The following is a 17,571-nucleotide window of genomic DNA, read 5'->3' as shown; positions in this document are numbered from 1 at the left end:
AATAAGTACCCCAACCATGATTAAAGATAGATATTACTAACCATTTAAGTTTATCCATATTTGGCAACAAAATAATCATATCCTAAAAAGTCGACACCAAAATATAATATCTTTACGTATCATTTGAATTATCTACATAAAAACTTGTTTTTATATGACATTAACTAGTTGTGTCAAAGCAATTAAGTAACTACGATTAAGAAGTGCTGTAAATCATAAATATATTATAAATTAACTAAAACAATACTGTTGTCACTTTGTCAAAAAATATCAAAAAATCAATATAAGCTGGACAAATTTATAAAAAAAATTAAATTGGACAAAAGAATTCTAAAACTATTGGGGATTTGAATATAAAAAACTTTTATAAGATCGAAAATATATAATTTTGGTAAATCACTTTTTCATAAAATACCTGTATTTAGATGACCTATTATAGCAATTCACAACCTTTTACTAAGTTAATCATTCACATTTTTCGTTAACATGTGTTGTAACGTTAATTCAATGAATTTATTCCAAATTTTTGGAGATGACTAATGAAAGGTGAAGAGAATTAAATGGAAGTACTTTTTCTATTTTCTTTGTTTTTTTAAATGCGAGTACTTAATATTTATATTTAACCATGATTAGTACCATGTTTATTAAATATATCTGAAAAACATGTTTTGCTATTAGGGGCTGATCGTACCTTATGATAATGGTAACTAAATTTTATATCTCTTGTCACAAATGAAAGACTTAGTGCAGTAGAATTTACACTCACTCACTTAAAATTCTAGATTTGCTTTTGTTATGTCATTTCTCTTGATTTTCGGTTTCCATACATTGAAGATGTCATAAATTCATCCATAAAATCACATAGTTCAGAATATAAAAACTCAAAAACAAGCAGATCTAAAGCAGTAGAATCTACACATATAAGTTTCAAAATGTGGTTGCTCGTGCGTATAGGAGCACATAGAAACTCACATCACACATAGATTAGTTCAAAAACAACTGGTGGCCCAAAAAAGAAAAAGAAACTGAGAATTGAACATACCTTGAAAAGAACTCAAAAGCTCTAAGACAAATCAGACAAATCAGAGTTACAATTATATCCTTTATGGAAATGACAAACCGATTCGAGGAATTTCTGACACAAGTATTCAATTACTTCGGACTTGTTTAGTATTGAATTGGAATCAAGACAAAAAAAAATTCTTCTTGCGAGGAAGCCCGTGCTTTTTTTGTTGAACTAAGGACAAATAGTTTGATTCGACATTTCCTAAGAAACAACTTAGTGAAATCTCCTATTTTATATATCGGAAAAAGAAATGATATTCTAAATGTCGGGGTCAGGATTGCACTCTGATATTCTAAATCTTCTGTTTGTGGCTTCATAGTTATGAAGTATTCAAATCTACAAGAAGCCTTGGCGAAGCACAATAGGTACCTACGACTGGATTTTTGTAATCTACCAAATCAATTAAATGATGTAGGTAACCATCCATAATATTTTTTAAGTAGCCTGATAAAAGAAAGGTGGGAACCTCAGGTTAAATTACATTGCTTTAGTTATGATTTGTGAAGTATTTGAGGATAGTTAACTAAAGGGACCCTGAAAAATTTGTAATTAGCAGTGAAGACTCCAAGTTCTTTTTAATTAGGTGAAAGGCCCCGATTAGTATTAACGCTAATTAATTCCTCAAAAGTTATCTGACCTTCAAAATCAACCCCCAAAGTTTTTTCAAAAAATAGTTTTCAAAAAATGTCTTAAGGCCTTCCTCCTTCAAAATCCTTATTAATCCGAAAAACACTTGCATCCTAGACCTTATCGAGATTTTACCAGGGAAAACCCACCAAACTTAGAGCCTATTTGGATTTGCTTATTTTAGGTGATTTTAAGCTAAAATAACTTTTAAGAACTTTTGCATGTAATGTTTGGGTAAAGATTAAAAAAAGTGCTTTTAATCACTTATTTTTAAGCCAAAATAACAAAAATAAGCCAAATATCAAGTCAATAATATATTTAGTAACCTGGAAAAAAAATTAACTTGTACCATGTCAAAACGAAAATTAAATTTTTTTTAAGACTGTTAATGTGTGTAATTTAAATTTTGTTTGAATTTGCATGATATGCGTGTGGCCGCTGACAGTGACAGAAAAGGACCTAAATATAATACACAAATTGTACTGCAATGACATGCTATTTTGTCTTGCCCTTAAATCTTTTGCATTGTGATAATTTATTGAATTCAAACTTTAGCAACACAACAATCATCACGAAATAGAAATGGTAAGGAATTAAACTACAAATTATTAAAGCTTAATACTTGAATTTGTTTCACAACGACTTTACAATTTCTCCCGTGATCATTCTTATCATATATATGGATCAACCATAGTCCCATCATATTTTAGTTCTTACTATCACTTAATTATAGTTTAGTTTGCAATGTATATATTTGGATATAATCAACGGAAAAGGCTCAAATATGTCATCGAACTATCGGAAATGGCTCATTTATGCCACTCGTGAATAATTTGGCTCATTTATTCCATCACCATTACCAAAATGGTTCATCCATGCCATTTTTCATTAACACTGGTTTTACAATACTAGGATGACACGTGGCCTCAAAAATTAGAGGTCCACGTCGCTTATAAACTAGCTCAATTTTAAATCCCAAATTAGTAAAAAAAACCCGACCCATTCACCCGACCCACCCACAACCATAATTCAGTTGGAGGCCACGTGTCATAACTGGTATTGTAAAACCGACGTTAATGAGAAATGACATGGATGAGCCATTTTGGCAGCGGCAATGGCATGGAGGAGCCATTGCCGTAATGGCGATAGCATAAATGAGCCAAACTATTCACGGGTGGCACATAAATGAGTCATTTCCGATAGTTTGATGGCATATTTGAGCATTTTTCGTATAATCAAAGGTACTGGTCAATCTGGAGTGTGTGGGTCTTTGAATGGAAAGGAACGAGAAAATGTCTTTTATTCAATATTGTTTTTGTTTTTTGAAAAAAAAATTAAATCATCTCTTTATGTTTAGTTCATTATAACTTCTTAGCTAGTTTGCCCTGGTAAATAATTGAGATTTTTTTTTTATTAATTTGCAACGAAATAACCAAATTAGGCTGCAAATCACTAAAAGAAATAAAATAAGGTTTTACAAAAACGTGCATACTTTAAAGATGCAAATTGTGAAGAACTCTTTACGTTCTATGAGTGAGTTATTTTTTTTCCCCAACAAAGTTGAGGCATGATTTCCGCCTATATATTTAAACAGCTTGAATCTTTCAGAATGTTGATGTGCTGAACGTATAGGGAAATATAAGTTCATCCTGAAATAGGAAAAACAAAATTAACGTAACAATTTATTTACTTAAAGGCGTACATCCACAAGTTAACTTGGAAAAAAGAAGTAAAAAAAATTGAGTAAAATATCACATTGAACAATCTACGGTTCCTCATGTGATTAATAAGATTATTATGTTATGAGCAACAATATATGAAAGCAATGACAACGAAAAGAAAGAACACACAATTTTGTGTGGGAAATTTCAGTGAGAAGAAAGCCCATGGCCGTTACTAAACTTAGCAAAATTGTGGAGCTAGAATTTAGCAGAACATACTCACATATTCAAAATGTTAAACTTTCTTTAAACACTTATTCTCACCTTTGTTTTCAAGGTGACTTGACTAACTTACGCACATAATGCTTATCTTCACTTTTTTCAGACAACCTGCTTTTTCCAAAACACTATACTCCCTTTTATTATGATTTCATCAATCGAAGTGTTGTCTAAATAGATATTAAACATGTTATGATTTCATGTAAATACATTTAGGGGCGACTTACAAATGCCTAATACTATTTATCCCACAATTATGCACACTATTTGAAGGGCAAAAAAAGGTTATCCGCATGCTACATGATCCAACAATTTGCTTAAAATAAACACGGGTATTTATTAAATTTTATGAACCGAGGTGTCCAAATTCTCTCCCCAATATTTTTATGCCATCCTGTTGTCACCTACAATCCATTTATTTTTTATGTACTTTGCTAGTTAAAATTTAACAAGGTGTCACAAAAGACTCAGACCGCACATTGCTCTCTACTATATAATATACTACTAATAATACAGTAAGGTACACCATTTAATTTCGATCTTTCTTTAGCAACTTTTCCCCCGACCAATCTTTTTTAAAAATCATTTCTGAGGATGGAGATGGTGGATTGATGAAATTGATCTCCTTTAGTGGGGGGTTGATGAAGTTAATTTCAGTTGGTGGTGGGTCCCTCGGTAGTGGCTGTTACAGCTCACTTTTATAGGGGCGCATAAAAGCTACTAAAAGGTTGTTAGTGCTCTAATTGAATTTTAGTATTTTTTAGAATCGCCACATAATTTATTCAAGGAAAATTAGGAAAAATTGGGATAAAACGGTTTATTCAAGCAAGAGAAAATTTCTTTTTGGAGCAGACTTCGAGATAAGAGTTCTGGTGATCTCCTGGGAAGGTTTTAAGCACCCTAGTATTAAAGATCCATAGAATACGGTTGATTTACGAGCTTCAATATGTGATTATTGTAATTATTTGCTCAAAGTGTTTACTTTACCACAAAATGTCATTCTTTATCATAAATTCAAAATTTCGGTAAAATGTCCCCTTAGAAAAGGGGGGTTTTTGGTTTCAATCAGTATAAGTGTTCAACTCACTTTATTGCCGGACTAAGACACACACCGAATTTCTCCCGAGTAGAGTCACTACTATTTTGATCATAATAAAATGAGCTTAGTTCTTATAGGTTTTATTATATATATAAGAAAATATGTAGTATATCTCCTTTTTTTAATATAAGTATATAATAGGACTTGAAAGTTCATTAAGTTCAGTTATCCTTAATTGAAGCTCATAGTCCCACAATGTTCAACTTCCCAAAGCCATCTTTCCTCAAAAATGGCCCAAGTATAATTCTCTTTAATTTTTGCCCTTTAGTTGGGCTTTTGGCCCAAAAATATACTTTCTTTTCTTTGAAAATCTATCCAAAATTATGCAATCACAGTCCGTTTCAGATCCTGAAGTTCCAAACCTTTAACCTTATCAAAATTTTGTACAAGTTCTAAGAAAAGTATCCTTTTTGCCAATTATCCCAAACAACCTTTAAATTCTTTTTTGATTTTTATTCCAATTTACGTTGAAGTGCATAGAGAAATAGTTTCAATGTTATGATGCGGGCTTGAGGCCCAAAACTTATTTCCAGATTTTTCCACAAAGGCGGAAGGCCCAAATCCTCTATTCAGTTCCCTTTAAAGATCATTCAGACTTAAGCAACTGTTTTGAACCAGTTTTAAACTTTAGAAAAATATTGATTTCATGCAAGTGCTAGATTAAGTGAGGTTTTAAAAGTGTTTAGGCGACATCCTAATAATACTAATCATTTTCCTAAGTTCTAACATCCATAGGGTTTCAATATTATATAAGTGTTTTTACAAATACACATCATATAAATAGAATGGAAATGGAGAAGAGTTAGGCTGGTGGGCCTACCTAAGCTGTTACACCTCGAAAAATGTCACGTCGTTTGCATCGTAAGTAAACTAACGTAAGTCCCAAAAGGTTATGGAACTCTTATAAGGTTAAGGAAGACTTCTAACAAGTGCTAAGAAAGTTTCTAAAGGTTTCGGGATCAAGCGAAATGAACGAATTAAGTTTGTCAAAACTTTAGGAAAATTTGGTAGAATTCCGGACATAATTTTTTGTCCAACATGAGGGAGGTTTATCTCCTAGTATATAAGGAGTTATGGGACGCATAACCTATTTAAATTGAAGTTAATTGAGTCTAGCTTCCTATGAAACAAACCGATCATCGATACGACACCGGAGTAGAAAATTCTGGGCGTTTCAAGATAGGCTATCACAGGCTTCTCCACGATCGCGAGCCAAATTGCGAAGGCTAAATAGTGAGTCGGTGCGAAACCGACATTCCACCATATAAATACCCTTTCTCTCCACTTTTATCATAATTTGCACTTATTTTGAGCTCTAGAATCCTCCATCCATCTCTGCTAACACCTCTAACTCCTTAGATCAAGAATCCACCAAAATTTGCATACTAACTAGCTTGGGAAGTTCGTTATAATATCGTAATTCTCGTGATTGTTCCCAGGACGATTCGAGGAAGGTGGAATTTCGAATCCAAGCCTTCAAAGAGTCAACTAAGTCTATTAAGGTAAGGATCTTGCTCCATATTGGTATAACTACATTTAATCGGAGTCGTGGTCACGAGTTAAGCACGTATTAGGATAAATTGAGACGAGGGCGTTATATGTTTTTGTGGAATGTAGTGGAAGAGGTGATATGGATATTGAATTGACTGATGTGTTGTAGATATTGATTGGGATGTTGTTGTGATCTTGGAAACGTAGTAGAAACTGGGGAAATGCTGCTCGAATTTTTAGAGCCCCGAATTGTCCTTCGATATACAACCTATATATGTGATATACGAACATGTTGGGGCCTAAATAAGGGCATATCCTTCAATTAGGTGCAAGGGAAGAACAAGATTCAGAATAGGGAATTTCTTCAAGTAACGGCTTGATAACTAAGGTATGTAAGGTGTTCGTTTTCCTCTTTCTTTGGCACGAATCCAACTAGAATATGAACACGAGCATTCCATAACAATTCACTCCATTCCTATGCTATGTAATTCAAATTTTAATGCCTTAATTATTTGATTTATTCTTGAAATATTATCATGTTTATCATCCTTAAGTTATTTCTTTGGATTCGATACGAATTCCATAATTCACTCGGAGGTTACCGACCTTACGTCACTCTGAAAGGCCCGAATTCCATATATATATATATATATATATATATATATATATATATATATATATATATATATATATATATATATATATATATATATATATATATATATATATATATATATATATATATTTTACTACACCGCGCCGCGCTATAGTCGGCCGGACAGGCACGTAGATGTGCACACCACTACAGTGGGCATGTTATGATATTACCCTGGACGCGGGATGCCCCGAACGCAGGATAATGATGATACGATGATGATGTACTATATGTGTATACACACACACACACACACACACACATTTGCATTGATTTTTCAAACTCATGCATTTCCGTATTGCACGTCCTCAGATGGCTCAGGTTACTTCTATTCTTTTATACCTATGTCTTACTTACGTTATTGTTTCCTGCCTTACATATTCAGTACATTTTATCCGTACTGACGTCCCATCCTACGGGATGCTGCAGGTCCTGACAGACCGAGTAGAGGACCTCTTCAGTAGGATTATCAGCTTCAGCAGATCGTCAGCAAGTGCCATTGTACAGGGTTTGCTCTTTTGGTATGTGTTATGTTCATATGTTATGTATATGCACTCCTAGAGGCTTATCGACAGTATGATGTATGTAGAATTCATATGTTTTCCAGTGTACTGGGCCTCTTCTGCGTGCAGCTGTTTTCTATGTTATAGTAAGCTCACATTTCAAGCCAGGATAGTTGTATTGAGATTATGTCAGTATACGCCAGGTGGTACTCGGTCGATAGAGCCGGGTGCCCGTGATGCCCCTCGTTGGGGTGGTACATAAGCCCACCAGTTGCCTATTTTCATCTATAGGTGGGCCTTCAAATAATATTAGCTTCCCTTTTAATTTCCTTTTCTTCATATCTGGACTCAATTCAAAGAAGAAGTTAGGCCTCAGGTCCAACAGGTTAATGCAGTAGAAGGCGGCCCAAATGGCCCGTGGTTGTTTCACATGCAACAGGAAAAGGGAAGAAGGGAAAGTGAATTAGAAAGCATTTAAAACCCGAACCATTTATTTACCACAACTAACTACACTCACATACATAAATAGAAGATTAAATGTATCCAAGCAGTTACCACAACTAACTACTCTCACATACATAAATAGAAGATTAAATGTATCCAAGCAGTTAATATGCGCACAAGTAATATTCAACCCAGTTGATACAAGAAAAATTAATGGGAAAAGCCCAGATTCTCAACAATTGACAAAAACGATGAAGCCCAAGTACACATTAAGATGCAATGCACAAAGAATGGCCCAACATGTTAAGCAGACAAGGGACTTGGCCCAACTGATATCATTATGATGCAAAACACATAATTTTAGTTTTTTTTTATTAGAGAGATATACCCCATGTATACCAGATATATGAGTTCATATATACCATAGTTATACAGAACTTGCATATGTTTGGTATACCTTGGTATATCCTATGTATATACAACCTATTTTCTAAGTACAACAGTCACTTATTCACAAAAATATACTTATCTTTCTTTCTTACCATGTTAAGGACAGCATTTAGGAGAAGACACAAGGTAAATTTTAAAAGTTTTATATACCAGTAATACACACAATATTCTACAATCATAGGCCAACAATGAGATCACAACACATAGAAAGACCCTCTTGAAACAGTGTTGATCCTTCAGAATAGGATTTTTGATATTACGGGAGCTAAATGTCACGACCCGACTAGGGGCCATGACGGGTACCCGGAGCTAACCACCGAGCACCGCTTATACCATTACACATCAAGCGTTCATTCATTTATCTTATACTCAAATCATGGGAAAGACCACTTTTCACTTTGAAACATACTTACCTTTATATACATAAACCCTTCGGCTATCAAAATAATATACATAAAATAAGGACATCGTGAGACCATACTACCCACACATACGTATCTACGAGCCTCTACTAGAGTGCTAGACATAGGGACGGGACAGGACCCCGTCATGCCCAAAACATACATATACAAAAAAGAATAAATCAATGGTACCTCTGGAATAATGGGGCGCTATCAAAGTCTGCTAGTATCTCCTATGAGTCTGGATCACCTCCCTGTCTACCTGTGGGCATGAACACAGCGTCCAAATAAAATGGACGTCAGTACGAACATTGTACTGAGTATGTAAGGCATGAATGAAATGAACATAATAGAGAAATCATAAGACATAAGATGAAGATATAACCTGCGTAACTTTTAAGGGTGGATACATTTCACACATATATCGTATATAATCGTAGTAAATGTATCATCATAGCGCATACATTATCGTATCATATATATATATATATATATATATATATATATATATATATATATGTCATCATCGTTAACCCGCGTCCGGGTAAACATCATACGCGGCCCACTAGTGGTGATCATGTCCGGCCTTCTAGGCTCGGTGTAACCATAGTAGCCCGCCTTAGCAGTGACATGCCCGACCATTTAGGCACGGTGGAATCGTATGCAGCTCGCCTTAGCGGTGACATGCCCGGACATTTAGGCACGGTGGAATCGTATGCATCCCGCCTTCGCGGTGACATGTCCGGCCAACTAGGCACGGTGGAATCGTATCGTCATATAGTCAACATAAACTTATCATTATTATACATCTCATAGGCATATCATGACCTTATCTTAACTTAGCATCATTAAGCATTTATCATCAAAACATACATTAGAGCTTGAAGGCAACTATGGCTATGTCGGGGTGACATAAGGTCGTGAACCCCCGATTACATTATGGAGTGATCATAATCATTATGCCTCACCTTGAGGGGACTAACATTTTAAGGTGAGTATACACAAGGAAAAGCATCAATGGAACCATACTTAGGATCACTAACCTCATGGACATCGTATATTACTCTAGGATTCTCTATACTTAAACTCATCATCATCATTATCATGCTCGTATCGTATCTCTTTTCTTTATCGTGTGCGTATGTAGCTCTTTATAGTTATGGAATCATAATTTCCGTTATTTAGGAAGATCGTGGAAAAATAGGAAGATTCATGCCATAGGAGTCATGCCTTAGAAGGAAAGGATTAGCCTTACATACCTCTTTCGTTTAACAATTCTATCGCTTGATTATTCTTCTTCAACGCTCACGTTTCTACCTTCAAGAGAATTCGCATCAACATTAGCTAATCGATTATATGAACGTGCTTACTAATGCTAGAGAAAATTGGGCAGCGTTTCCTTTGTTTATACAACTTTCCTCATTTTACATATCAGCTCCCGAACATCCATAACAAAATTCACAATATTATAAACAACAATTATCATTCATCTACATTATTCACATTTCACAATTTCACTTCAGTTCCTCCATAATCATGGTCATAGTTCACTATTGCATTTTCTCACATATAATACTTATCCCATGTTCTAAATGTCACTTATAGCATACTTATAATCACAACATATCAATATTCACGACTCATTCCAAAATACTACTCAAAATGTCACTATTCTTGCATTCTTGACACATTTTCTATTTCCTTCTACAATCCAAGTCTTTCAACCACTCATTACCTTAAACAACATGGAATGATCATAAAACTCACCTTAGATAATTGAAGAATAAGCCTTGAGTGGAAATACTCTTCTTGCACCAAAACCCTAGTTCACTTCCATTGGAATTTCTTGGCTTAGATGAACTTCAATGAGCTTCTTACACTTGGTTTTATTGTTTTGATGAAGTTGATCATAGATTTCTCTTGGGTTTTTGTGGATGAAGATTGGAGAGGGTTCTAGAGAATTCTTGAAGTGTGAAGTGAGGAAATGAAATAAATGAAATGAGGTTGGTCCCTTATATTTAATTTAGAAACTGTCCCGACCAGATTCTACGGACCAACATATGGTCCGTATAAATTATACTTGCCGTATGTTTGGCCGTAGATTTGGTCCAGTGAAGGCTCCATTCTGGGCACAACATACGGCTTAACATACGGCCAGTATGTTGGGCCGTATAATGCCCAGCTTTCCGAAGTTCATTCTCGTCGACTCGTTTGACCTCCAATCCTTATGGAACCTTCTTGACACTTGTTTAACACTTCATTAACAATCTAAGGGACATTATAACTCTTCTCCAAAATATCATTAAGCCATCATTAATTCGGTACTCATAAATCTTGCCCGACACACAACATATCCCTTGCTTTCCTTGACAACTTTCTTCCCTTACCTCAAATGTCTTTGAAATCTCGATTAGGATCATCAAATGCTATTTCTTATTTATCAAAACATCATATACGTCGTGCCCTTCGTTAGTCTATTCACTGTACGTTAACAGGAAATTTCTGAGGTGTAACATTCTTCCCCCCTTTTGGAACATTCGTCCTCGAATGTTAAGCACTCGGGACTTCTACGAAAATTTCACCAGAGTTTCCCCTGTAATATGGCACTACCATCCTGTCACAACAGCCCACAATAACATTGCCTCACAGGGCCACAACACAATAGCAATATAAGTTGGCCACACACGACCCATATGCATAAATTGAAAACATACATACCTCATAATCTTGGTGTTGCATCTTGGCTCTCTTCCGGGGGCTGAAATAAGTGTGAGTATTTGGATTTCATACTCTCTTCTGCTTCCCAAGTCATTTCTTCTCGGTTGTTATTTGGCCATAAGACTTTAACTGAGGCCACTTCCTTATTTCGAAGTCTCCGTACTTGCCTGTCTAATATGGCAATGGGCATTTCTTTATAGACTAGCTTTTTTGTCACTTGAACATCATCTATCGGGACAATCCTGGTAGGATCTCCAACACACTTGCGGAGCATTGATACATGGAAAACTGGATGGACCGATTCATGTTCTGGAGGCAAGTCCAATTCATAAGCTACTTGACCCATCTCCTTGAGATACAACTTTGCATAATCTTCTGCTGAGTATGTGGTTCTGACTGGAAGAAAATGAGCTTCTTTCGTGAGTCTGTCCACGATCACCCATATGGAATCATACTTACCTCGGGAATGGGGTAACCCCACAGTAAAATCCATGTTGATCACTTCCCATTTCCAAGTAGGGATTTCCATTACCTGCAATAATCCTCCTGGCTTTTGATGCTCGATTTTCACTTGCTGACAGTTTGGGCATTGAGCTACAAATTCTACTATTTCTTTTTTCATGCCATCCCACCAATATATCAACTTGAGATCATGATACATCTTTGTTGCTCCTGGATGAATAGAATACCGAGAATAATGAGCTTCTTCTAGAATTCGGTGACGTAATTCTGCAACATTCGGAACATATAGCCTGCCTCGGTATCTAAGAATTCCATCCATAGAAGTTTCAAATGGGGACTCTTTTTTTTTTGTTAAATGAGTCTCTATAATGGCTCAATTGAGGATCTTCGTATTGACGCTCTTTTACTTCCATATTCATAGACGAAACTATGGGATTATTAATATCAATTCCTGTACTACTTGAATCAATTAGATGTACTCCAAGATTAGCTAGTTGGTGGAGCTCATGAATCAATTCTTTCTTCTCATGAATCCGAAGGAACTTCACATAGGCTGCCCATTGATCGGCGGCTAAGCGTATTAGCTACTACATTTTCCTTTCCGGGGTGGTATAAAATACTCACATCATAATCTTTCAATAATTCTAACCATAGCCTCTGCTGCAGATTTAACTCCTTCTGTTTGAAAATGTATTGAAGACTCTTGTGGTCTGTATAAATATCAACATGCACACCATACTGGTAATGTCTCCACATCTTTAATACATGAATAACTGCAGCCAATTCGAGATCATGAGTTGGGTAGTTCTTTTCATGTTTCCCCAGCTGGCTCGAAGCATAAGCGATGACTTGACCGTGCTACATTAACACACATCCTAACCCAACACCGAAATCATCACAATATACAACATAACCATCTAACCCTTCTGGGAGTGTCAAGACTGGGGCCGAGGTTAATCTGTCCTTCAACTCTTGGAAGTTGCGTTCACAAGCATCATTCCACTGAAATTTATCTGACTTTTGGGTTAGCTTCGTCAATGGGGCTGAAATAGAAGAAAATTCTTCAACGAACCTTCTATAGTAACCTGCCAATCCCAGAAAACTACGGACTTCTGTGGGCGTCGTAGGCCTTAGCCAAGTCTTCACAACTTCAATTTTCTGAGTATTAACTCGAATGCCATCATCTGAAATAACATGACCCAAAAATGTCACAGAATTCAGCCAAAACTCGCACTTTGAAAATTTTGCATAAAATTCTCGGGTTCGAAGAATTACAAGAACAATACGTAAATGATCTATATGTTTTGATTCTGTGCGAGAGTATACCAGAATATCGTCAATGAATACTATTACGAATAAATCCAAGAGAGGCCTGAATACATTATTTATCATATTCATGAACACTACCGGAGCATTAGTTGTTACACCCCGGGAAATTTCGCGTTATCAAGACTGTCGACGGCTTAGTATGAGCCCAAGGGAGAGAAAAGTTATACAATGATTAGGGATGAAGATTATGTTATCGGAGTATAAGAATATATATATGACATTCAGAGATCGTATGGAGTAAATCAGTTAACAAGTTACTTGACGATAGCCCCCGTAACCATAAGTTAAGGTGGGGCCCACATGTCGGGATTTTATAAAGGACATATTTGGAGATATATGAGTAGTACATGTGAAGTTGAGCAAGTCCTAAGAAGGACCCTTAAGCAAAATATGGGCATAAGCCCTCCAAAAGGATGATTTAAAGATACGTTTTCGGATGACCTGATTTGGAGGGGCCAAAACGCTATTATAATTTTGGAATTTGGAAAAACACAAAGAATGAAAGTTGTAGATAATTTAAATATATTTCCAACCGTAGTTCGTGGGCCCTCACACCATATCAGGATCAAAATTTATGGCCATTTTAAGAGCAAGACCCTAAGCTGCCAACATGGCTCCGCGGGCCCCACATGAGGAGGTCGGTGAAACCGACCTAGGAGGGGTATAAATACCCCATAAACCTCATTATTTTCAGCAAAGTAACATTATAAAAGGTCCTATAAAATTCTCCACACCTCCCCAAACATTATAGTCCAATAAATCAAGAATTTAACAAGATTACGCCAAACTAGTCCGTGAAAGGTGATTGTTCTTGCTTCTACCTAATCTTGGTGTTGGAAAAGGTTGATGTGGCTGAGTTTATTCAAGTATAAGGTATTTTTTTCATCCTATCTCCTATTTTGAGGTTATGTGAAGGTCTAGCAAGCCTTAAAAATGAAAAAAGTTATAGAGGAAAGGTCATAAAGTGTTGTGTGTTGTAGTTGTTGTGTTATGGGCTATTTTGGAACATGTTGTGGCCGTGTGAATGGACTGATTTATGCGTATAGAAATGGTATCTAACATTGTTGGTGTGTTGATGAGATTATACTCCTTGATTGGGATGGAAGAAAGTGTATGTTGTTGTTGTATGTTGAAAAACATCGTGTGGGATGTTTATGGAATATATTGGCATGAATAATAGTGTTATTGATGTTGGTATTATTGTTGTCGTTGATTGGTTGCTGAATTGTAATTTTGGGCTAGGCATATAAACAGGGGAGATGTTGCCCGATTTTCGGCAGAATGTGGAATAGTTTGATTTGAAACTTGGAACAAGTGTGCAATAAAGAGTCTAACGTTAGTGTAACTCCTCTTAAATGTAGACTTGCGAGCTCGGACAAATAAGCGTAGCTAATAGGAGGTCGAACAAGTATGTTAAAGCTCGTCCCTTTCTTTCAAAGGCATGATCCCCAGATTATGACTTCATAAATGCTTCCATATTTTCCTTGTTATCAAAGGTTAAAAGTCTAAGATTCCGAGGCATGATTTCTTTCTTGTTAACCCATAAATGTTTTCCAAAATATTCGTACTTTCCAAACCAAAGGTTGTGATTATGTGAGCTCTTATGATAACGACGATGGATATGTTTTTCAATGACAACAATGATGTCAAAAATGAGAATATTATTATGATGACTATGATGAGAAAGGTTTTATGTTTAAAGGTTCCAAGTTTACGATTTCAATGACGGTATAAGAATGTTGAGCTATTTCTTGATTTCCCAATTTTATTCATGGATGACGACTATTTTTAAAGATTTCAAAGTATATGAATTGTCGCCTTATGAGATTTATGATATTATCCTATGTTCTCTTAATGCTATTCTTCATTGATAGTCTCACCTTATAACAATTGTTCCTTCAAGGCGAGACACGACGATCATGATGATTCCATAATACAATCGAAGGTCACCGACCTTACGTCACTCCGACAGATACATGACTTTCTTTGGGCTCTCATGCATGCTGCTTATATGATATGTGTGATAAGTTGGTATTTTACCAACTTATCTCTTCTTTAATCTTATATTTTTGCTATGTTTGCTTGAGAAAATAGTGCATTTAATATCGTTTACATCTATTTTACAGGTTTTATGTGATTTAGAAGTGATCGGAAGAAACCAAGTGAAAATTAAGTAAAAAAGAGGCCAAATGGGACAGTTTTGCAAAAACGGGCCAGATCTGCAAAAACGGGCAGAATTGCAAATCTGAAAAATGGGGCATAAAAGAGAGGCTTAGGGCAGAAAACATTTTATCTTTGGCACAACACACAAGTTCTTGGAGGCTAGGGTTCATCACCAACACCTTGGAAGAGAAGATTTGGAGACACCAATGAGAAATTCTTTACCCATTTCTTCTACTCTTGCTATGTATTGAATATTTATGTGTGTAGTATTTCATTTCAATACTTGAATTTCGTTTATGGAAATATTCTTGATTAAAGTTTGGATTGAATCTCTTGTTTTGCTTATGTGTTGAATGATTTTATTCCTAATGAAGTGAGTTATTGTTTCTTTAATTAATCTCATTTTGAATGATTCTTAAGGGAGTAGCTAACCCTAAGACTTGCCCATTTATTTCGGTTTAAACTTGGAAGAGGCAAACTCGGGATTGGGAAAGATTAATTAACAAGAATTTGGGGCGTTAACCCTCATCTAATGGAAATCGACCTAGGAATAGGCGACACCACTTGTAGCCATATTCGGGTGTTCTTAATGCTCCTAATTGCTTTAGGGATATTCAATTAGGTAGTCTAGTTAGTCTTCGGAAGAAGCTAATTTAGAGTCATTATCCGAGGCTAAGTAATATAAACTCACCATTATTTGTAAATCATGAAGTACATTGGATCGTTACTTGAGCGTAGTTTCCCTTGTATCCATGCTTGTGGCCATTGATCATTTTACTTGCTTTCTAGGTTAGTTTACATTTTTGCATTAGTTATAATTCTCTCAAACAAAACCAAAACATTATCTATCGTTTGACTTTAGCGTAGTTGGTGAAAATTCCTACTTTTCCTAATCGCCTACATATTGTTCTCTGTGGGATTCGACCCCGACTCATAGTTGGGTAAATTATATTTGCATACGACCGTGCCCAATCCAATTAATAGGGTGGATTTGGACGTTAACAAAAATGGCGCCGTTGCCGGGGAACAATTTGGCGTATTTAGGTTAGTTTGGGATTTAAGCTAACTTGCTTTGGTCCAAATTTCCTTTGCTTTATTTTATCTTTTAAAAAAAAAAAAAAAAAAAAAAAAAAAAAACTGCCCAGTTTTTTTTGCAGAAACTGTCCAGTTCTGAAAAACTGCCCCCAGTTTTTGCAAAACTGTCCAGTTTCTGAAAAACTGTCCAGTTTTTGTTTCTGCAGAAACTGTCCAGTTTTTGCTTCTGCAGAAACTGTCCAGTTTTTGCTTCTGCAAAACTGTCCAGTTTCTGAAAAAACTGTCCAGTTTTTGCTTTTGCTAAAAAAAATAAAATGACATCATATAATGAAAATTTGTTGGATGGTAGTTGTTCATACTTTGATGACCCATGTCCATATTGTGGAGGACCTCACTTTTGGCAAGATTGTGAAAATGCTCCCGGGAGAGAGATGTGTGCACCGTCTCAATCCTATGATGGGAATATTTGTAATATATGTGGTGGTCAAAATGGACATTGGAGTGATTGTCCTAATTATTTTCCTTCCCCTCCCCCAAGTTGTTCTAATGAAAATACTAGTTGTGCTTTTGAGTTTGATAGGAACAATGATATGGCAAACGAAGGGCAAAGTACCGGATATGAAGGTATCATGGAATTGCTCCAAGCATACTTTGACCGGGAAAGGGAGGAGGAGCGAGAACTCGTCGGGCAATCCATTTTAGAAATGAACAAATCACTTGAGGATGAAAATTTTTCAATTTCCATGGATGTACCTATTCCTCAAAATGAAGTAGTTGAAGAAGAGATTTCAAATTTACAAGATGAGCCCGAAAATTCTTGTGACCACAACAAGAGTTGTGAAATTGAAGAAGTGGTTCAACTTGAAGAAAATCTTGAAGAAAATGAGCTAAGTCATAAAGAAGAAATTTCCAACACTCGAAAAAAGGAAATTGAGGAAATGTTAAGTGGCATTATGGAGAGAAATGAAAAATATGGGAAAATTGTGGCCAAATGGTGGGAAGTAGTTCAAAATGGAGATGATGAAACTATCCAAAACATGGATTTCACCATGTTAGGATTTTTACAAGCTTTGGACGATTCTCACCATGAAGAAAAACTTGACAAAGTGGATATTGTGAGCCAAGATTGGCTAATGAATCAAGCTCAACATCTTGAAGTCTATGGGGATCACCGTGAAGGCTTTTCAC

The 17,571-nt window shown here is 35.8% G+C and overlaps 1 protein-coding gene across 1 annotated transcript in view; it reads right to left on the bottom strand.

The window, feature by feature from the left end:
- Window positions 1–17,571, bottom strand: part of LOC132628488 (uncharacterized) — an 88,357-nt gene that overhangs the window by 1,368 nt on the left and 69,418 nt on the right. The window lies entirely within an intron of this gene.

The sequence above is a fragment of the Lycium barbarum genome, chromosome 2 (assembly GCF_019175385.1).
Source record: "Lycium barbarum isolate Lr01 chromosome 2, ASM1917538v2, whole genome shotgun sequence".
NCBI lineage: Eukaryota > Viridiplantae > Streptophyta > Magnoliopsida > Solanales > Solanaceae > Lycium > Lycium barbarum.
This window is presented reverse-complemented; position numbering and strand designations above follow the sequence as displayed.